General features: G+C 42.1%; 1 protein-coding gene across 5 annotated transcripts in view; it reads left to right on the top strand.

The window, feature by feature from the left end:
* The first annotated feature begins 1,910 nt into the window (after positions 1-1,910).
* LOC311602305 (protein FAM156A/FAM156B-like) overlaps positions 1,911-23,764 on the top strand; it is a 152,931-nt gene continuing 131,077 nt past the window's right edge. For 4 of the 5 annotated variants that reach the window (XR_014780720.1, XR_014780721.1, XM_084790221.1 and 1 more), the window contains exons 1-4: positions 1,911-2,032; positions 6,073-6,257; positions 6,951-12,972; positions 14,046-14,221. The gene's annotated coding sequence lies outside the window, so the exon portion shown is untranslated. The remainder of the gene's footprint in view (positions 2,033-6,072; positions 6,258-6,950; positions 12,973-14,045; positions 14,222-23,764) is intronic. The other variant, XM_084790223.1, reaches the window with a different exon arrangement.

A 23,764-nucleotide genomic window follows, 5' to 3' on the forward strand; every position in this document is an offset into this window, starting at 1 on the left:
AGCTCTCAGGGGCATTCCCCTTATTGTATGCTTCTAGCTGCATCTCTATATATGTATGCATTGAACTTAAGGCCTCACATGTTAGGCAAGTGTTCAACCCTCAGCTATGTCCTCAGACCATTTTGTTTCACTTTTGAGACAGTGGCTCACTAAATTATCCAGGCTAGCCTTGAACTTGTGATCTTTCTGCCTTAGCCTCTCAGTAGGTAGGATGACAGGCCTGGACTATGGGGTCCGACTGCTTACAAAGTTTTGAGGAAACCCCAAATGGCTAGTTAACATTCCCAGAGTCAGTGTTCAAGGGTTCACTTTTTCCCACATCCTCACCAAAACTTGTTCTGTCTTTTCTAACAAGTATGAATTTGTATCTCATGGTGGCTTTAACTTGCATTTTCTTCTAAAGATTAGTGATGTTAAGCACACGTTAATAATTTGTAAGTCGTGGGCTGGAGAGATGGCTCCGAGGTTAAGAGCACTGGCTGCTTTACCAAAGGTCATGAGTTCCATTCCCAGCAACTACATGGTGGCTCACAACTATCTATAATGAGATCTGGTGCCCCCTCCTGGTGTGCAGCAGAATACTGTATACATAATAAATTAATAACTCTTTTAAAAAAATCTGTAAGTCCTTGTTTCACTTTTCTCGTCATTGTAAGAAGTACCTGAGAAGATGTAAGTAAAAAGATGTAGTCCATTATTGCAGGGAAAAACATGGCTGCGGAGGCTTACAGTTGCGGGGGTCGGGGTGTGGGGGGCGGGGAGAGGAAGACAGAGGGCGATGGATATTGAGACTTAGGGTTGGCCTTTTAATGCTCAAGGCCCGATCCCTAGTGAACCACTTCCTCGCACGAGGCACTTCCTTCTAAAGGTTCCACAACCCAAATAGCACCACCCTCTGGGTTTTAAGTGTGCAAACTTAAACGAGTCTGTGGAAGCATATGTCACATTCAAACCCTAACAGTCTCCTTTGGGAAAATATTCATTCAATGTTTTTGCCTTTGCCTTCATTTTGCCTGAGCTGGGGACTGAACCTAGACTTCTCTCATGCTAGGTAAGTAATTATTTCTGGGCTCTTAATGCACCCCGCAGGCCCCTTGCTCACTTTTAAGTGGGTTCTTTTATTTATTTATTTATTTATTTATTTATTTATTTATTTTTCACTATTGAGGTGTCTAAATTCTTGTGTGGTACATGGTATATTACAAGTGTTCCGTCAGAACATCTCTGATGGACTCTGGTACTCAGTGCTCTATAACCTAGTCAATAGATAATGGTTTACTTTTATAGTATAATGATATTATTAGGAGGTGCCTTATTTGGAGGAAGGAGGTTTCTGGGGACTAATCTTCACTTTTTCTGTCCTGCACCTGCCCCTGCTTCTACTCCTCCCACCCACCCCCCCCAATGTCTCTTTGACCCCCTACTACCTGGCTGATAGGAAGTAAGCAATTGTGCTATGTCACAAGTTGTGTGGTAGTGTAAACTGCTTTTGTGCCTTGTTGACTATTTGTTATTCAGAAACTCTTTGGTGTTGGGGTAGTTTGTGTGAAGGTGTGTCTCTGTATATTTCATTGTTGATTACTAAACCCTCAGAGAGCTAAGTAGTAGCCAGCTCTTGGTATTATTATTTCTATGGCGCATCACCTGGTCTTTTAAAAAAGATTCACTTGTTTATTATTTATACAGTACTCTGCCTGTACACCAGAAGAAGGCGCCATATCTTATTATAGACGATTATGAGCCACCATTTGGTTGCTAGGAATTGAACTCAGGACCTTTTGAAGAACAGACAGCGCTCTTACCCTCGGAGCCATCCCGCCAGCACCCGCCATCACTGGGTCTTAGATTTTGTAAATATTCCTCCTTCCTCACTTGTCTATTGGTTGTAATAAATATCGGACGGCCAATAGCTGGGTAGGAAGTGGAAGGTGGAGCTTCGGACAGAGAGAGGAACTCTGGGAAGAAGAAAGCAAAGGCGGGAGATTCACCAGTGGATACGAGAGAAAAACGGACGAATTTGAAGAGCCGAGAGGTAGAGTTCGCCGCGTGGTGGGGCGTAGTGTCAGGATTAGTCGGGTAAGCCACATAGGTAGCTGGGAATCTGCCTAGTTAAAAGGATATTAAAAAGCCTCAGTCATTGTTCGTACCGCCGGAAGGTCTGAAGAGCGCCATACTTTTTTGGTGCAATCTCGTGTATATTTTTGCTTCCGTTGCCGGTGGCTTGGGCGTAGTATCTAAAAGATCTGCCAAAACCAATGTCAAGAAGCTTTCTTGTATGTTTTCTATTAGTTCCAGGTCCCAAGTTAAGACTTTTAATAATTTTGAGGGTTTTGTTGTTGTTTGGTTGGTTTTTCGAGACAGGGTTTCTCTGTGTAACCTTGCCTGTCCTGGACTCGCTCTGAAGACCAGGCTGGCCTCGAATTTAAACAGCGATCCACCGGCCTCTTGCCTCCCTGAGTGCTAGGACTAAAGGCGTGTGCCACCACGCCCGGCTCTTGAGTTGTTTTTTTATAAATGGAGTGAGAGGATACTTTGGTCTTATTCTTCTGCATGCTTTCCCGATTTATGGCAGAAACTCTTCCTTTCTCACCTGCTCTCGGCATCTGAATGTGCAGATTTATTTCTGTGATTTTTAAAAAATATATAATGTTGCATTGGCCTATGTGTCTGTACCATGCTGAAGCCTTTTTTTTTTTTAAATTTGGGATCGAACCTGGTGCCTTGTGCAGTGCTCTCCCACTAAGCTAGATTCTCAGCCCTCTTTTTTACTGTGTGTGTGTGTGTATTTTGTATGCATGTATGTATGTATGTATGTATGTGTTGGAGGGAGGGGCTTGTGTGCCTATGCATATCTCCAGAGGATGTCAATTGTGTTCTTCTACCATTATCTGTCTTTATTTCCTTGAGATAAGGCCCTTGGAGCCTCAGATTTACCATCTTGGCTAGGCTGGCTAGCCAGCGAGTCCCTGTAATCCACTTGTTGTATAGACCAGGCAGGCCTCAAACTTTCCCTTTGCATATGCCACCGTATCCAGCTGGTATTAGTTCTTTAAGTGATTGACAAAATTCATCAATGAAGGCACAAAACCCTTGGCTTTACTGAGAGGACAAAAAAGTTTTCATTGTCCAGCCAATCACTTTGCTAAGTACTAGTGTGCTCTGATTTTAAAGTTGTTTCATGATTAAGCTTTGGTTGGTTATACTGTCTCGTACAATATGTTTTTTCTAGGTTATCTAATTTCTTGGCATATGCTTGTGCATAGCAGTCTCTTCCGAGCTTTAGTTTTCTGTAGTAACATCGGTAATGGCTTCTATTGTTTCTGATTTTGAGTCTTTTTATTTAATTCAATAGATACTTGTTGAATATCTTCCAATATCTAAATTTCTATGATACAGTAGTGACTACACTAGCGTGCCAAGCTTCTGCCAGGTCTCAGGATAGGGCAATGGAATAGAAAAGCAACTAGGTGCTCATAGGAGTGGGGTTGGAGCTGTGTTAGATGATAAAGGAAACATCATGGAAGGGTTATTGATTTGTCTATAACTTGCAGAAATGGTCAGATGATGCTTCCTGAAGGAAATGATGTCTAAGTTAGTCCAGCTTTTCTTCCTGCCCACCCCCACCCCGTGTGTGTGTGTGTGTGTGTGTGTGTGTGTGTGTGTGTGTGTGTGTATGTATGTATGTATCTGGGTTAGCCTAGAGCTCACTATGTAGCCCTGGATGGCTTCTAACTCATAGTGATCTTCTCTCTCTATTATATGAGTGCTGTGATTGCAGGTGTGAGCACCAATCAATGCCTGGCTTCTAAGCTAAACTTAAATGGAGAATAAGACATAGATAAATAAAGGGAGTACCCTGCAGAAGTAGCTGTGGAGCTTCTTTCCAGAGAGCATATGTCTTAGTCAGTGTTCTATTGCTCTGAAGAGACACCATGACCAGGAAAGCATTTAATTGGGACTGGCTTAGTTTCAGAGGTTCAGTCTATTATTATGGCAGGAAATGTGGAAGTGTCCAGGTAGACATGGTGCTGACGGAGAAGCACCTGAGAGTTCTACATCTGGATCCACAGGTAGAGAGGGGGGTGGGGTGGGGAGGGAGAAAGAGAGAGAGAGATTCTGGGCTTGGCATGGGCTTTGAAACCTCTAAGCCAGGGATACACTTTATCCAACAAGGCCACACTTCCTTATCCTTTCAAATAGCACCACTCCTTAGTGACCAAGTATTCTGAGGGCCATTCTCAATTCGAATGGTGGTGACAGCATGGGTCTGGAGCTTCCTTGGCTCTTGCTTCCTTTTCTGTCCCTAGAATTCCTAGTGGTCTTGGGGTTCTCTGTTAGCTGCTTCATTGATAAAAGATGTCTTCGACTTCAGTGTCATAGGTAGGCCTCTGTTGCTGTGATAAAAAACAATGACCAAGAGCAATATGAGGATGAAAGGGCTTATTGCTTATTTATTTATTCAGTTCTTTATTTATTTTCATTTCATGTGCATTGGTGTTTAGCTTGCGTGTCTGTGTGATGGTGTCAGCTCTTGGAGCTACAGACAGATGTGACCTGCCATGTGGTTGCTGGGAATTGAACCCAGGTCCTCTGGAAGAGCAGCAGACAGTGCTCTTAACCATCTCTCCAGCTCAGGAAAGGGCTTTATTTTATCTTATGCTTGCAGGTCCATCACTGAGGGAAGCCAAGGCAGCAACTCAAGCAGAGCAGGACCCTGGAGGCAGGAACTGAACGAGAGACCATGGAGGGGTGCTGCTTACTGGCTTGCTCTTCCTGACTTGCTGCTCAGCCAGCTTTTCTGATTTTGGTTTTGGTTTTTCCAAGACAGGGCTTCTTTGTGTATCTTTGATTATCCTAGAACTTTCTCTGTAGACAAAGCTGGTTCAAACTCAGAGATCCTCCTGCCTCTGCCTCCTGAGTGCTGGGATTAAAGGCATGTGCCTTCTTCTTCTTTTTTTTTTTTTTTACACAACTGAAGACCACCTGCCCAGGGTTAGCACTGGGCACAGTAGGCTGAGCTCTCTTGTATCAATCATTAAGAAAGGGCCCCTCAGGCTTGCCCACTGGCCAGCCTCTTGGGGGCATTGTCTCAATTGAGGTTTCATCCTAAATGACTCTAGCTTGTGTGTCAAGTTGATTAAAAAACAAACAATAAAAACTAACCAGGATAAAAAATAAGGTAGAGTGGGCACAAAGAGACCCCAGGACAGGAAGCAAGTTACAAAGACTGGAGTCAGAAGGTTTTCTTCTGTTCAGCATTTGGTGTGAGGTCAATGTAAGCCAGCGGTGATTTAAAAATAGCAAAAGACCCTGCAACCAAATGTAAGAAGGCACAGAAGCTTTGCTTTTCCTTCATTTTAGTAAGCAGCTGTAGCTCAGTTGAGCTGCCTCACGTGCCTGCTCGTACAGGAGGTACCACTTTGCCATGCAATACAGGCAGAGCTACCAGAAAGCACCAAAGCTTCCTGAAGTGCAGATATATCCTAATGGGAATTATTAATAAACAAAAAGAGAAGAAGATACTTTTTTTCTTTCAAGTAAAGCTTGCTTGACAATTCTATATAGATATGGGTTAATATACAGCATGGATGTCAAAATGAGTCTAGAAAGGAAATACATTAATGAATGAATGAATGATTTTTTTGAGACAGGGTTCCTCTGTGTAGCCCTGACTGTCCTGGAACTTGATCTATAGACCAGGCTGGCCTCAACTCACAGCCTCTGCCTCCGGAGTGCTGGGATTACAGGTGTGCACCACCACCACCTGGTGAAATGCATGGCCTTTAAAAATAAATTATATTTCTCCCATTTACTGTCTGGTTTCTCTACTGTTCCTGTGTCCCTTTTTCTGATCATTCATCATGTCCTTGTGGTTGTCTGTGCAGAAGCATCACTTATGTGTACACAACAAAAGCCCTTTGAGTGAACACATGAGAGTCTTAATCCACAGTTGTGGGTAGATCAAAATGGGTCTACCATCCATTTTGTATTATACTTGACATTTTCTCCCTCATGGCTTTCATAGATTCAGCTTTGGTCTCCCTGGCAACGATCTTTATGTCTTTGTTTCAGTCTCTTAGAAACGAACAACAGAGGAAGGTAGGCAATTACCTGTTCCTGGTTGCCAAGCAGTGTCTGTCCCTGCCTGGGCAGAGTCACTCAGGAGAGATGAGAAGCAGAGCTGTTACTAAGACAACGGAATTGCACATCCATTTCCTCTGTGAGGCCCCCTTTTCCCCTCTTCTTCCTCTCATCAAGTAAGAAAGGGAGGGATCCGGGATAACAATACTGGCTGTGAACAATGAAATCATGTAAAGATGTTTTTCTACATTTTAGTAATGGTAGGATTATTTTAGGATAACATTTAAATAGCAAAAAAAAAATCCCTTTAGAATAAGAGGTTCTTCATAACATGATAACTGATATATACTTGAATGATAGATAACTAAATATAATATAAAATCAGATAATGTAAAAAGTAATGACAATATAAATGGAGAGGGTGCTGGGTTCATCAGAATCTCCCTTGGGGTATCAGGGGAAAGTGAGGTCTGTGTCCCATCCCCAGAGAAACTTATTAAATATATATGGGTGGTGGCCATACATTAAGCACCAATTTAAGATTCTGTGTGTGGAAAGCCAAAATGGAAGCTGCATGTAGAGGAAAAAGCACCTTTAAGAATGTTATGGGTCAGTTGTAATACAAGGTTTACTTCCAATACTTTGAAAGTGTTATTGAAGGGTGTTTAGGATGATTAAGTAATACAAGTTAATTGTTAGTTGATCAAATCATGGCCATGTCAATTACTAGTCTTTTCATCACAGGAATGTACACCTTAGGTTTAACAGATAGATAGGATTCTATAGATAGATAAGGTAAAATAGATAAGGTCTTAAAAAACCTCAAAGACCCACAGAATATGCCATTTAATTGTTTTTATGATTTTAAGGATCCTTTGACGATAAGACAGGTTAACTCCTGGAAACACCCAGCCTACTTCAGAGAAGATGATGAGCATCAAAGGACCTCCTTATGAAGATGGCTTCAAATGTATCAAACCAGCTAACAGGCAAAATACTCTCCTTTCTGCCACAGACAGAATTTTGCAGGCAGAGCTGACGGCCAAAATCTGCCAAGACAGGGTAAGCAAGTCCTTAACAGTTCCCACCTCACAAATATGTCTGTCAGATATATTGGGCCAGAAGGCTGAAGGTGATGCTCCAACGTTATAGAGAGTTTTGGGTGACTGATAAGGCAGCAAACTGTCTCTGCCATTTTCTCATTTTGGAAGCTATTAACTTGCACATCCTGTTTACTCAAGTAACTGGTTTTATTCCTTCTCAAGTCTCTGATAGGGATGAATACCAGATAGTTATGTTTTAGTTAAGTTTGGTTATTTAAGGGTTAAGTTGTATTTAGGTCTAGATAGATGTTTTTAGGTTGATAGAGATGAGATATGATAGATAATTGATTTACATTCAGAATTTTTGTTTATTTGGGTTTTTTTTGTTTTTGTTTTTGTTTTTTGTTTTTCGAGACAGAGTCTCTCTGTAGCCTTGGCTGTCCTGGACTCACTTTGTAGACCAGGCTGGCCTCGAACTCACAGCGATCCGCCCGCCTCTGCCTCCCGAGTGCTGGGATTAAAGGCGTGCGCCCCCATGCCCGGCGGTCTACATTCAGAATTTTAAACTCACTAAGATAGGAAAGATGTTTTCTTCAAGGTTGCCAAATACAAATAGGCAGAACAGTATGAATGTAACTTTTATATAGTTCCTAATTGTTTTGTGGTCTAGTTTATTGTATAGTAATATTTGTAATAATATAAATGTATATGTAAAAGTAAAAAAATAATAAAAGGAGAAAAAATTCAAAAATAAGTCAAAAAAGTTTTAAAAAACTGTTATGAGGAGCTGGGTGTGGTGGGGCATGACTCTAATCCCAGCACTTGGGAGGCAGAGGCAGGCAGATCTCTGCGAGTTCGAGGCCAGCCTGATCTACAAAGTAAGTTCAGGACAAGCAAGGCTACACAGAGAAACCCTGTCTTGAAAAACAAACAAACAAACAAAAAAAACCAAACACAAAAAATTGTGGTATCCACCAAAGAAGACTGCTCAGAAATGGTTTAAGCCAATAGAAAGTCCTTGTTATCAGCTTGGTGACTACACTGGGTGCTCCAGAATCCCAATGTAGACCTGAGATTTCTCAGGGTGAGTTTTTAAGCACAAAACTATTCTGATTTGACTTACTTTAGTTAACAAGAACAGTTAGCCTGAAGTGGAATTGCAGAAGCCAAAAAGCCAGGTTAATACATTTAGAAACTTTCCTAGAACTGTAGGCTTTGATAGGTTAAGTCTTCGTTTGAGTTTTGGCAGGTGGTACTGTCTACATGCTGAGTTTTACAGCCTGAAAGGTACGTCCATCATGGAGTCAGTCTTGCTAAGGTATCAGGGCCTACTAATTCTGGGGCCCTGTTACATCCCCCACTGGTCCTAGTGAATGAATTAAATTGTGGATTCATCCTGCTCTAAAAAGGTGTAGTTGGTCCTAAGGACCTGTAATTTTATTGAATCTCTAATTGGCCACGTGGTTTAACATGAGTCAGCCTGCTGGTAATCCCATCAGAGTGAGAATTAAAGGCCCAGCCAGTGCTGATAGCAGAGTAGCTAGCCAGTGGAACAACAGAGACTGGTGCCATTGTCGATCTGGTTAATGTCTTTGTCTCTCTTTCCTTTTTAGGTTTTTCCAATCACAGCAAGTTGTTTTCTAAATTACTCCTGAGTGACTGGAATTGAAACATGTTTCTCACAGAGCCATAGATAGTTCCCCTTATCTCGTGAGAAGTAAGTGTAGGCCTCTCTGATTTTGTAGGGCCATTTCTGCAAGGGGATCTGACTGTCGTTTTAATACCTCTAGGTCCTGACCAACCTGTCTCCCTAGTTTGGGAAGCGTCAGAAGAGGCACAGTTAGCCAAACCACTGGCACATGCCCACCAAGCGGTCTCCAGACAATGGTAATATTGCTGTTGTCCAGATGAATGAACCCACAAGGCAGGATAGTGGACATCGGAATAAGGGGACATGCCTGGGTTAAAGGTTTAGGACATTAGACAAGTTTCACCCCCTTGTAAGTCCTCTAAAGTTAACCTGGGCTGCCCCCAGTCACAGTGAGATTTGTCAATCAATGTGCTGACAGTCGGGTTCTATACTGCCCCTATATAATGTGGGGGCTGGGTGTCTAAGCATAACAGCAATCTTGGTGGCTGATTTCTGGCTGGGAATGATTAACTCTGTCCCTAGGGTCCCTTCCTGTGGCATAGAATCTGATTCCCCGGGTTTTTCCTGTTTTCCAAAGGCCAGAATATTTTAAAGGGATTTTTCAGGAAGCCTCAGTTTTATAGCCCAAATTTTTACAGTGGGAACTCCCTTGTTCCTGGAAACTAGGGGGCTGAGCTTCTGGGTATACATAGGATTGTAAACTAAGTATTCCTGTCTCAAAAGACGCCCATGTTTTTCCTTTTCTCCATATGACCAGCCACTTACAAGTGTACATCAGTAAGTAAAGGTCAATATGGAATATGGGTTTCCTGGTTTGTAGTCACACTAGATACGTTTGCTATTTCTGTCTTCCTCAGTTTCCAGTCTAGGCCTGAGGAAGGCAATGGGAATTGGACCATAACCCTACATTCATGCCCATAGTGCAAAACAAGACTCAGGAGGAGGCAGAGGGCCAGGGAGTAGAAGGGCCCTGGGGCCAATGAAACCTTAATTTTTTTGGGTTCTCAGTCTGCAGACAGTTCATTTGGCAGCAGAATCTGTGGCTTCCACTGTTGTGACCTGGGTGTGGTGGATCCAAGGCACAATGCCAGCTACATCACAGGCACAAGAGTGAGGAGACTCGCCTTGTAGGGTCCTTTCCAGGTTAGTTCCAGCTCCCCTTGGGTACTCATTTCATCCAGACGGTATTGCTGGACTTGAACAAGGGGAAGCTGGTGGTGGGCTCAGAGGTCATCCGGGTCTCTGGGGTAGTCCAGTGAGTAGCCTGTATGGAGAACTGGAGGGCCTGGAGTGACTTGACAAAGGAGTGGCTAGCAGTTTCTGCCAACTGCTGGTCTCTGAGCCTGGGAAGCAGCGGGTCAGGTCTTCTGAACATAATCTCATAGGGGGTAAATCCCTCCCTCTGTGGGGTGCAGAGAGCCCAAGTAAGGCAAAGGAAGGAGGCCTATCCACCCCTTGCTGGACTCTAATGAGAGTTTGGTTAGAGTTTATTCCTTCTACCTGGCCAGAGCCCTGAGGTCTATACGCACAATGAAGCTTCCAATCTATGTCCCAAGCTTTAGCTATTAATTGAGAGGTTTGGGTTGTGAAAGCCAGGCCACTGCTGGACCCCAGTGCTAGGGAGAGGCCAGATCAGGGACCAACTCCTGGAGATGCTTTTTAGCTACTATTCGAGCAGTTTCAGTCTGGGTGGGGAAAGCTTCTTTCCACCCAGAAAAGGTTTCTACAAAAACTAGCAAGTGCTTTTCTCCTCCCCCAGCAGGCGGGATCTTGATAAAGTCAGTTTTCTCAGAGTTCTCCAGGGTGCTGTTGGTCTCCCATTTGGACCCCTTCCTAGGTGAGGGCCCTCTGTCTTGTAAATACAAAAGCTTGAGCACAAACCTGGCAGCTGGCTGAGACATCCCACGCTAGGCTCTCCTTAGGAATGACATACCTTGTTCTGAGCAACTGAGATAGTTTTGTGGACTCCAGATGAATAGCCTGGTGAAGGTCAGTTACCAACAGACGTGTCAGTTAGTTGTTTCTGGGAGGATGATCTTTCCCTCTGGTGACCTCCATCAACCTGTGGGTGTGAGCTGCCCATTTCTTCTTCACCACGGAGTCTCGGGCAGTACCAGGTTGTGGTGTGTCATCAGAAATATCAATAGGCCCCAGTGGTCTTAGGGCTATTTGTTGGGCAGCCACATCAGTGGCCTGGCAGTGGAGGATAGCAATTTGTAGGGGAAGCCAGATAGTCTGTAGGAGGCCTAAGGTTTTCTTTTCTTTTACTTTTTTTCTGAGACAGGGTTTCTTTGTGTAGCCTTGGCTGTCCTGGACTCACTTTGTTGACCAGACTGGCCTCAAACTCACAGAGAGTCTGCCTCCCTGAGTGCTGATATTACAGGCAGGTACCACCATGCCTGGCTGAGGGCCAAAAATTTCTAATGTTCTTTTCCCAACAGTGGGAAGCCCTCTTTCTCTTATATATCATGTGGACATGCACAATAGTTAAATAGTAGTGACTGTCTACATTATACATGTTTGTGGGCATTCCTTTTTCCCATCTGAGAGCCTAGGTCAGATCAATCAGTTTTCTCTGGGGTGATATACCTGTCTTGGTTCCAGATCATTTGACTTATAGAACTACTACAGCTCCCAGATACCTGGTTTCACCTTTCATTTCAGGACAGCCATGGATGAGCATCTGAAGGTTGTCATCAGGCAAGAGAGTAGTAGCAGGATTGATGGTGATGCGTTTCTCAAACTGAACACCAGGAGTAGGACCAGGTACTGGGGTCACATAGGCACATTAGACAGCAAGTGTTCTTATGCTTCTAGGAGGAAGGCATGGGATGCTATGACTATAAGATCATTTTTTTTGTTGTTTTTATTTTTCGAGACAGGCTTTCTCTGTGTAGCCATGGCTGTCCTAGAACTAGCTCTATAGACCAGGCTGACCTCAAACTTATAGAGATTCACCTGCCTCTGCTTTCTGAGTGCTGGGATTAAAGGCGTGTGCCACTACTGTCTGTTTTTGAGTATAAGATCTTGACCCAGAATTATCTTGTTTGGTTTGTTCTTTCTTTCTTTTTTTTTTTTTAAGCTACTAGTAGTGCTACCATAGCTTTTAGACAGGTGAGCCATACTTTGTTCATCCTTTGGACAGATATGTCATAGGGTGTTTCCATGGCCCCAAAGTTTGGTTTAAAACTCTTTCTGTAATGTCTTTTGTTTCATAGACACAGATGAAAAGGTTTCAAGACACCTAGAAGTGCTAGGGCTGGAGCTAAAGTCAAAGCTGTTTTTAAAGCCTCCAATGCCTTTGGTTTAGTCTCATTTGAGGTTAGGGGCTCAGTGCCCTACTTTGTACTGGTGTGTACAGGCCCTTGCTATTTCTACAAACTCTGGTATCCAGAGGCAACAATATTTAATTGTACCTAGGAACTCTTGAACCTGTCACTTCATCTTTAGAGTTGGGATCTGAAGGATGACAGCAGTCCTACTCTGTGACAGGCTCCTTTTGCCTCTCTCTAGCTGCCAAGATCGGTAGCCTTCTACCAATTGGGCATTCTTACCCAACCTTTTTGTAGTCCAAGGCCTGTAACTCTTGCAGAGTCCCTCAGTGGCCATTTTATAATCTGTTTTCTTAGGAAACTTCTGACTGAGGGGAAGGGAAGTCTGCATTTAGTGTCTTTACATCCTGGGACAACCTGGTCCAGGTAAGTTGCCTGTTCTAACCTCCATCTGGGTCTGTCCATGTAAAAAAGCAAAGATGGGTTGACCCAGCTCTGCCAGTGGGAGGCTGAAGAATGCATCTTTCAGGTCGAAGACAAAGTACACCTGTTGCTCTGGAGGAATCAGACTCATGAGAATGGAAACGCCATTCCTTCCAGTCTGAATTGTCTGGCAGACATCCCCCTGCTTGGCCTGGGGGTGGTTTTTCTCCTTTCTTTTTCTTCAGGGAATGGTGGGCCTGGAGTTTTTCAGTTACCTGGATCATTGCCTAGAATGGAGATATACATTATAAAAGAAGAGACTTCTCCTCTGGGGCTGCTTGGGAGGGAGTGTGTGCCTTGGGGAACTATTTCTCCCTCCCTGTGTGCATTCAGCTTAGATGGCAGTGTGCCCTCAGGATGAGTGGCCAGATACTTCATTACCTGCACACAGGGACCAGGACCAACTGTGACCATGAACAGCAGGAGTCAAGTGATGGAACAAGTGAGTATTCTGCACAGACAGGCAGAGATATCATTGTCATTGTTGGGGGGTTTTGTTTGTTTGTTTTGATTTTTCTCTGAGTGCTCTAGCAAAGTCGGAAGAACTCAGGTACCCGCCAGGCAGTGGTGGCGCACACCTTTAATCCCAGGACTCAGGAGGCAGAGGCAGGTGGATCTCTGTGAGTTCGAGGCCAGCCTGGTCTACAAAGCGAGTTCAGGACAGCCAAGACTTTATGGAGAAATCCTGTCTCGAAAACCACAACAAAACAAAAATTCAGATCCCCAGGAAGAGGGCATACGAGTCTCTTTAGTTGGGGAAGGAGGGCTGTGTGTCTCACACCAGAGAAAGTCATTGGTGAAAATAATACTGACAGAAACACATAGAGGCACATAGTGAGAGACATGGTAAAGACAACCAGAGGTGGCCAGCACACATTCATAGGCCTGAACAGACAGAGAGATCAAGTGACATCTCACATGGATCCTGGACACTGCATCAGCAGCCCCATCTGACCTCTCCAGTATGACCAAACAGAAGGTGCCTTAACCAGATTTACCTCTGGAAGTGACAGACCAGGTGATTTCCTAGTTTGTTTCCTTTTGGGGTGGAGGTGCCAGACCCCTCTGAAGCCTTAGTGAGTGATTGGTCAAAGGGAGCCATGGGGACCTCTAACATCTCAGGTTGTGCACCTCCTAGGAGTTCCCTGGCCACTGCATTCTTCCTTGTTCTAAATGGGCTTGGAAACCCCTGGGTCTTGAGGTCTGGTCTCTGGAATCCCAGTGGAACCTCCAGAAATGTTGTGGGGTGTTCACCAGAGGAGACTGCTTGGGCCAGGGTTTAAGCCAACAGGAACTCTTTATTAGCTGGTCGGCGACTACACTGGGTGTTAGGGATCCCAGTGTAGCCCAGGCCTTTCTCAGGGTGAGCTTTTCATTTTAAGCATGGAAACCATGTTCTGGGTTGATAATACTTAACAAGTACAGTTAGCCAGCAGCAGAACTACAAAAGCTAAAAGGCACATTTAGAGACTTTCCCAAAACTATGAACTTGGATGGATTAGGGCTTTGTTTTAGTTTTGGCAGGTGGTGCTGTCTGCGTGCTGAGTTTTCTGGCCTGAATGGTACTTCCATCATGGAGTCAGTGGTGCTACAGACTGGGGCCCTGCTACAGTCTCTTCAGCATATGTTAGAATCCTGAAGAAGTGGCCTCTAATGCCAGTGAGGAAGTGAACTTGCCAATGAGAATGAAGGTAAGAGTAAAAGCTTCCCTCTTCCATGTCCTTTATAGAGGCTGCCACCAGAAGGAGTGGCCCAGATTTAAGGTAGGTCATCCCACCTCAGAAGGTCCAATCAAGAAAAATTCCTTACAGGTGTACCCAGCAGTGTCGGTACTTGTACTTTATGTTAGATGCAGTCAAGTTGACCAGTGAGAATATCCATCACAATTCGACCCCTTGTCAACTTGACACACAATCCTATTTCCTTACGTCATGCTTAATTTCCAAATGAAAACAACAACCAGCTCATAATTAAGCCTAACATGATATGACTATCCCATGTACAATTGCAAACATATTTTATATTTTAGAGTGTCCCTTGAGGGACATTCTTTTAGTATCTCAAAGCTTAAATATATATATATATATATATATATATATATATATATATATATATATATATATATATATATATGAACCACTGATATTCTCTTAATTGGTGTTACATTACACGATAAAAAAATCAAAGGAAACACAAATATTTGCACAAACATTCTTTAAAACTATGACAGAAACTAATCACGTGTCCTTGGCTGGTATTTATAACTACTTTCCTCTACTACCCATTCTGTATTTCCTCCATCCTCAGCCAGCACCTCAACAAGTCTTGGCTCTTTTCCTGGAAGAGTGACACATACCTTCATTCCTGAAGAGTCTGTGCCATTTGTCATCCTGCCTTGGTTAGGGTGTTTTAGTTTCCCATTGACTTTAACCACAGGACACAGTGACACCAATAGATGCCCTAAAGGATCTCCTGCACTCCAGACATCATCCTTCCTTCCTCCAGTGTGGAGAAGCAATCCAGTTTCCCCGTGGTAAACTGGACCAGTCACCCTCCTAACACTCTTGTGATTCCTTCCTTAGCCTGTTGGCTTAAGGGCATCAGAAGCCCACAGCGGCCAGGGGGAAGGCTGAGCCTCCAGGTCAATGGAATGTTTGTTGTGGCTCCTGGCAGGAGTCTGTGTCATTGTGAGAAAAACTACCATATATATATATATATTGCATGCTGATACAAAGCACACACTGCCTTCTGGAGAATAGACAGTTGAGTTTAACCTAAGACATGAATTAACCTGGAAGTTAAAGATGACTCAGAATTAGATTATATGATAAAAGTGAATATGATTTAAAAAAAAGAATCCTAATTCTTAACTAAATCTTTTTTATTTTGTTTTGAAATGGAGATCTGGCTTTAAAAATTATTATTATTATTATTATTATTATTATTATTATTATTATTATTATTATTATTTTACTGGGTTTCTCTTGGCTGTCCTGGATTCTCTTTGTAGACCATGCGGGCCTCGAACTCACAGCAACCCACCTGCCTCTGCCTCCTGAGTGCTGGGATTAAAGGTGTGTGCTGCTGCACTCTGCCAAAGATCTGGTTTTATAGCCAAAGTGGCTCAATCTTCTTGCTGGGATTATAGGCATGTGCCACCACATGTGTCCCTGGTTTAATTCTAATTAATGATCTTAAGTTATAATTTTAAGCTGGAAGATAATTTTGTTACAGTTTAAAAGACCCTCCTCCCCCAAGGTCGGCAAGCAGTAAATCTCTGAAGCTGCCTGGTGGAGAATGGGTGGAGGAAAGGCCATTGCTGCTTAATTTAAGCAACGTGGTGGTCAGATACATGGTGACAAGGAAGAGAGGAAGGCTTTAGAACAAGCATTAGGAATCCCAAAACATCAGAGAAAGCATTCTTAGAGTTTGGCATACACTGGAAAGAGAGGGACAGGAAAAGGACTTCCTGGCAGCTTGTAGGTACTGTTTTGGTGTGGGTGGGTGGGAGGAGTTGGAACAAAAAGTACAGTATCGCATTAAAGGAAAAGTAGTTCACTTTTTTTTTTTTCTGGTTACGTGTTGCTTTTGAGACAGTGTTTTACGATGTGACTCTGGCTGGACTGGATGGAACTCACTGGGTACACCAGGCTGGCCTTGAACTCAGGGATCCAGCTGCCTCTAATCCTGGGATTAAGGTGTGCACCACCATGCCCAGCCTACTGTATGTGTTTAGAGTGACTTTTTTTTGGAGGCAGGACACCACTGTAGATAAAAGGTTTGGGCTTTTGTATGTTTCTCTTTTGAAAGCATATAGAATACATTTCTGTGCCAAAGACACTGTAACACGGGGATGAAGGCTCTATGTGGGCACCAGCTCGACTTCTCCATGTTGCATGAGTTGGGTACGTGTTGCCTTCCGCAGTAGGGCCTTGTCAGTTTGTGGAGAGCATCCTATAGTCTTGGCAACAGCCTGGATAGTTGGAGGATTCCCAGGGCACCCGTTTGGCCAACAGCTCAACTAAATGTAACCTAATCCTCAAACTGGAAGCTTCATTTGGTGACAAGAGACAGTCTCTCTCATTATTTTCAATTCTCTTCAGATTGCCTTCATATAGGACGTGTCTACTGTATTACATTTCCGTACTTCCCACTCAAATGCCCCAGGATTATCGCTGTCTCTCCCTCTATTTCCTCCCGTACTGCCTGCTCCCCTCCTCTTCCCCACTTAATCCTACCATTTTAGCCTCCCCATCTATCTGTAGCTATCTGTTCTATTTTTCTTTTCTAGCAAGGTCTGTTTCCTCTAGTCTTCTACTCTACCCTGTGTGATTCTGTGGATGGTAACTTGGTTGTCATTGCCTTCACAGCTAATGTATATCCACATATAAATGAAAACATACTGTACTCATCTTTCTGAGTGTGGGTTACCTCAGGATGATTTTTTGTCTAGTTCCATCTATTTGCCTGCAAATTTTATGATGTCGAGTTTTTAATGGTCGAGTGGTATTCCATTGTGTAAATGTACCGCGCCACATTTTCTTTATCCATTCTTCTGTTGAGGGATGTCTAGGTTGTTTCCAGATTCTGCCTGTTATGAATGGAGCAGGAATGAACATAGTTGAGCAAGTGTCTATTGTGTAGGATGAAGCATCCTTTGGGTATATGCTCAAAAGTAGTGTAGCTGGGTCCTGAGGTGGATCGATTCCAGCCTTTTGAGGAACTGCCACATTGATTTCCCTAGTGGCTGTACAAGTTTGCACTCCTACCAGCAATGGATGAGCATTCCTCTTGCTTCACATCCTTGCCAGTATAAGCTGTCTTATGTTGTGCTGATCTTAGCCATTCTCATTCTCTGTTGGGTCTTTATGTGGTTTGGGTATCTGGGTAGTCGTGGCCTTGACAAATGAATTGGGCAATGTCTCTTCAGTTTCTATTTTGTTGTGATGGAGGTGACTGGTGAATGGTGAGGGGAGGTCTCCATACTAGTAGTATGTGTGCTCATCTCCACTGGCCCTCAGATTGGGCCTGGAACAGGGGGGTGCCTGCTTTCACCATCTGCCTGGAAGTTCCCTCAGGTACTGGCAGACCTGGCACCTTCCCATACTGACAGTGGGATGGGTGGCTTGTGTCAACTCCCCATTGGTCCACAGGCTGTATAAATATGCTTGCTGCTATGCAATAAGGATAGCACTGCACTTGATGCTGATCTCTGGAGTGTGTTTCCCGGGTTAGTGACTCTTGTTTCTCTCACCCTCTCCTGGATCTCGGTTTTGATTTTGCATCTCCCTGATGACTAATAATATCAGGATCTAAGCCATTTGAGATTCCTCTTTTGAGAATTTGAGTTATAGATACATATCCCATTTTAAAAATTGGGTTATTTGTTTTTGTGATATCTAGTTTCTTGAATTCTTTATATATTTTGGATATTAACTCCCTATTAGATGTATAGTTTGTAAAAACATTTTCCCATTCTGTAGGATGCCATTTTTTGGCAAATGAAGGTGTCTTGCCTTGCAGAAGTTTCTCAGTTTCATGAGGTCCCTTTTATTAACAGTTGATCTTAGTGCCTGTGCAAGTGGTCTGTTCAGAAAGTCTTTCCTGTGCTAATGTAGTCAAGGCTATTCCCCACTTTCTCTTCCAGCAGGCTCAGTATGTCTGGTTTTACATTGAGGTCTTTGATCCATTTGGAGTTGAGTTTTGTGCCAGGTGATAAGTATGGATCTATCTGGATTCTTCTGCATGCAGTAACCCAGGTTGACCAGCACCATTTATTGAAGATGCTGTCTTTTTTTTCAGTGTGTATTTTTGGCTTCTTTATCAAAAATTCAGATGTCTGTAGGTGTGTGGTTTTATGTCTGAGTCTTAAGTTCCATTCCTTTGACCAACATATCTGTTTTTGTGCCAATACCATGCTGTTTTTATTACAATAACTCTGCAGCACAACTTGAAATTGGGGGTGCTGAGATCTCCAGAAGTTCATTTATTGTTCAGGGCTGTTTTTAGCTATCCTGGGCAGAAAATTGTTCTTTCAAGGTCTGTGTTGGAATTGTGATGGGAATTGCCCTGAAACTACAGTTTGCTTTTGGTGGGATGGCTTTTTTTTTTTAATTTTTACTTTATGAATCCTACTCATCCATGAGCATTGGAAATCTTTCTGTCATCTGATATCTTCAATGACTTGAAGTTTTTATCATACAGCTCTTTCACTTGCTTGGTTAGGGATATCCCAAGATATTTTATATTATTTGAGGCTATTGTGAAAGATGCTGATTCCCTTGTTTCACTCCAGACTGTTTGTCTTTTGAATGTAGGAGGGCTACTGATTTTTGCGAGTTAATTGTGTATCCAGCCACAGTGATGAAGCTGTTTATCAGATGCTGGAGTTCCCTGGTGGAATTTTTCGGGCCACTTATGTATGTTATCATATCTTCTGCAAATCAAGATACTTAGATTTTTTTTTCCCTTTCCATTTTGTATCCCCTTGATCTCCTTCAGTCCTTCAGTCTTACTGCTCTAGCTAGAACTTCAAATACTATATTGAATAGGTATGGGAGAATGGATAGCCTTGTCTTGTTCCTGATTTTAGTGGAATTGCTTTGAGTTTCTCTCCATTTAATTTAATGTTGGCTATTCGCTTGCTGTAAACGGCTTTTATTATGTTCAGGTATTTCCCCTGGAATCTGAAATCTCTCCTGGACTTTTTTTTTTTTAAAGATGTATTTATTTATTATGTATTTTGTACAATGTTTTGTACCAGAAGAGGGCACCAGATCTCATTATAGATGGTGGTGAGCCACCGTGTGGTTGCTGGGAATTGAATTCAAGACTTTTGGAAGAGCAGCCAGTGCTCTTAACCGCTGAGCCATCTCTTCAGCTCCTCTTTCTCGAGATTTATCATGAAGGGGAATTGCATTTTGTCAAAGGTTTTTTCTGAATCTAGAATGATAATCCTGTACTTTTGTCTTTCAGTTTCTTTATAGGATGGATTGCATTTATTGATTTATGTATGTTGAACCATCCTTGCATCTCTAGGATAAAGCCTACTTGATCATGGCAGATGTGTTCTTGGATTCAGTTTGCAGGTATTTTAGCATGCATGGTCATAAGGGAAATTGTTCTGTAATTCTCATTCTCTGTTGGGTCTTTATGTGGTTTGGGTATCTGGGTAGTCATGGCCTTGACAAATGAATTGGGCAATGTCTCTTCAGTTTCTATTTTGTTGAATAGTTTTAGGAGTATTGACATTAGCTCTTCTTTGTCAGTCTGATAGAATTCTCCACCAAAATCATCTGTCCCTGAGCCCTTTTTTTTCCCTTTTAATGACTGTTTCGATTATACTAGGGTTTATAGGCTTGTTTTGGTTGCTTATCTGACCCTGATTTAACTTTGGTAAATGATATATATTGGTGAAAAGACCCATTTCCTTTAGATTTCCAATTTGGTGGAGTACAGCTTTGTAGAGTATGACCTTGTGAGTGTCTGTTTTTCTGTCCCCCTTTCCATTTTAAATTTTTTAAGGTTGGATATTCTCTCTCTACCTTCTAGTTAATCTGTATAAGAGTTTGTTAATCAGAGTATGTGAGAAAGTAATATCCCACTCTCCACTCTACTGTGGAGAATGTTCTGTCCATTGGCTAGATCTGGGTAGGGGTTTAAGGTTTACCGCCTGTATTGTCCTTGGCTGGTGCCTTAGTTTGAGCGGGACCCCTGGGCCCAAATCTGCCTATCATAATGTTCTACTTGTAGGTTTCTAGGACCCTCTGGATCCTTCTACTTTGCCATTCTCCCATGCTTCTCACATACTCTGGTGCCTCACCTTTGACCATGTCCCCTGGAGGGGGAGACCTGGTGGCACTCAGAGGAGGGACAGCAGGTTACCAGGAAGAGACTTGATATCCTATGAGCATATACAGGGGGAGGTAATCCCCCTCAGGAACAGTCATAGGGGAGGGGAATAAGGGAAAAATGGGAGGGAAGGAAGAATGGGAGGATGCAAGGGGTGGGATAACCATTGAGATGTAACAAGAATAAATTAATAAAGGAAAAAAAAGAGTTTGTTAATCATACTGATTCTTCAAAGAATCAACTCTTTCACCAAGCTTTTTGTATCTTTTTTTTGTTTGTTTGTTTGTTTCTACTTTATTGATTCCGGCCTTGAGTTTACTTATTTTCGGCTATCTGCTCCTGGGGTGTGATTTTTTTTTCTTTTTGTTTTAGAGCTTTCAGTTGTGCTGTTAAGTTGCTAGTATAAGATCTCAACAATTTTTTTTATATAGGTGTGTAGTGCTATGAACTTGCCTCTCAGAACTGCCCTCATTGCGTTCCATAGTTTTAGATATATTGTACATTCATTTTCACTGAGTTCTAGAAAGTGTTTAATGTCTTTCTTGATTTCTGTCTTGGCCCATTTTTTATTCAGTAGAGAGTTGATCAGTTTCCACAAGCTTCTAAGCTTTCTGTTGTTTCTGTTGTTGATGATATTCATCTTTAATCTGTGGTCATCTGATAGGATGTATGGAGTAATTTCAATTTTCTGGTCTCATTGAGACTTGCTTTGTGTCAGACTATGTGGTCAGTTTGGAGAAAGTTCCATGAGGTGCAGAGAAGATGGTACATTCTTTTATGTTTGGGTAAAATGTTCTGTAGACATCTGTTATGTCTACTTGGTTTATAACATCTGTTGGCTTTAGTATATCTCTGGTTAGTTGTTGTCTGGATGCCCTGTCTATTGTTGAGAGTTGGGTATTGAAGTCATCCTCTATCAGTGTGAGGGTCAAATTGTGATGTAAGCTGTAGTAGCGTTTCTTTTACAACTTGGGTGCCCTTGAATTTGGGGCATAGATGTTAGGAATTGCAATGCCCTCATGGTGAATTTTCTTCCTTTGATGAAAGTGTAGTGTGCTTCCTCATCTCTTCTGATTAGTTTTGGGTTGAAGTCTATTTTCTCAGATATTAAAATGCCTATACCAGCTTGTTTCTTAGGTCCGTTTGCTTGGAATGTTGTTTTTCATTCCTTAATGTCTATCCTTGGTATTAAGATGTGTTTCTTGGATGCAGCAGAAGGCTGGATCCTGTTTTTTAATCCATTCTGTTAATCTGTGTCTTTATATTGGGGAATTGAGGCCACTGACTCTGAGATAACAATGACTAGTGAATTTTGATTCTGTTCATTGTTGTTGTTGTTGTTGGTGGTGGTGGGGTATGTGTGTGTGTGTGTGTGTGTGTGTGTGTGTGTGTGTGTGTGTGTATGTGTGCGTGTGTTCTCATTTATTTTGCTGGTCTGGGATTATTTATTTTCTGTGTTTTCTTGAATACAGTTAACTTCTTTAGATTGTTTTTTCCTTCTAGCTCCTTCTATAGGGCTGCATTTGCAGACAGAAATTGCTTAAATTTGTTTTTATCACAGAATATCTTAGTTTCTCTATGATGATTGATTGTAGTCTAGGCTGATATCTGTGGTCTCTTAGAGTCTGCAGCACATCCATCCAGGCCCTTTTGGCTTTTAGAGTCTCCATTGAGAAGTCAGATATAATTTGAACAGGTCTGCCTTTATATGGAACTTGGTCTTTTTCTCTTGCAGCTTTAAATTTTTTTTTCTTTTTTTTACATATACATTTATATTATTATACATATATACAATAAACTACCTTCAGCAAGAAGAACCATGGCACAATCAGGAATTAAATAAATGTTATATTCTTAGTGTTTTGCTATTTGTATTTGATGCCTTGAAGAAAAGATATTTCCTATCTTGATGAGTCTAAAATTCTGAATGTAAATCAACATCTATCATATCTCATGTCTATCAACTTAAAATATCTATCTAGTCCTATAAACACCTTAACCCCTAAACAACTAAGCTTAATTGTAAAACTAAACTGTGTGTTCTTCAACCCTATCAGAGACTTGAGAAGGAATAAAATTAATTACCTGAGTAAACAGGAAGTGCAGGTTAGCAACTTCCAAAGTGAAAAAATGACAGTTTGCTGCCTAGACAGTCACCCAAAATGTTGGAGCATCACCTTCAGCCTTCTGGCCCAGTATATCTGACTGACAAATTTGTGAGGCAGGAACTATTGAGGACTTACTTACCCTCTCTTGGCAGAGTTTGGCCATCGACTCTGCCTATGTCTAAGCTTGCCTGTTTTTAGGCAGAATTCTGTCTGTGGCCAAAACAAGGACCATTTGCACAGTGGATGGTTTGCCATATTTGAAGCCATCTCCATAAGGAGGTTCTTTCATGTTCATCATCTTCTTTGAGGTAGGCTGGGTGTTGTCAGGAGTTAAATGCTATATTCTGTAAGTCTCTGAGGTTTTTGAAGACCTTATGTATTTTGCCTTATCTTGGTATAAAATTAGACTAGTAATTGACATGGCCATGATTTAATCAACTAACAATTAACTTGTATTATTTAATTATCCTAAACAGCCTGCAATAGCACCTTCAAATTATTGGCAGTAAACCTTATATTATATTTGAGTTGAATGGGTACAATACCTCATATTAGAGTAATATATGTGAAGAATAATCTTAAATTTGAATTGTATACCAATGTATCAAAATTAAGCATATTTTGCATCAATATAAAAATTCTCAAAGCCAGGCATGGTGGCGCACGCCTTTAATCCCAGCACTCAGGAGGCAGAGGCAGGAGGATTGCTGTGAGTTCGAGGCTAGCCTGGTCTACAAAGCAAGTCCAGGACAGCCAAGGCTACACAGAGAAACCCTGTCTCGAAAAACAAAAAAACAAAAATTCTCAAAAAAAATTCTCTACCAGTGAATTAAAGGTAACCTTATTTGTGAGTAACAATTAAGGCCTTATGTTAAGGACTAGATTCAATAGTCTACTTTTTTATATTCCCCTTCTTTCTTTTCAGCCCCTGTCTCCATACCTAAGAATGTAAGATAAAGGAAAAGAGAGACATCCCTGAGTCCAACCTTGTTTTCTCTCTGAATAAGAACAATAATAACTTATAACCAACTCCCAATGAAAATAAACATCTATAGCCCAAGCAACTAAAAGCCTACCCATCCCCATTTAAGGGAAATGGGATGTCTTTCTCTTATTTTTTCCAGCTGATTTGGGATGAATAATACCTTTGTAGGGGCCAAAATAAAATTGGGGAAAATGGTTAAACAAGCTAGGAGTACCGTTTGTGGTTCAGTTTCTAATGTTAAGAAATTCCAGGCTTGGGCTGGAGAGATGGCTCAGAGGTTAAGAGCACTG

This window comes from Acomys minous (genome assembly GCF_964271855.1).
Source record: "Acomys minous genome assembly, chromosome: 7".
Lineage (NCBI taxonomy): Eukaryota > Metazoa > Chordata > Mammalia > Rodentia > Muridae > Acomys > Acomys minous.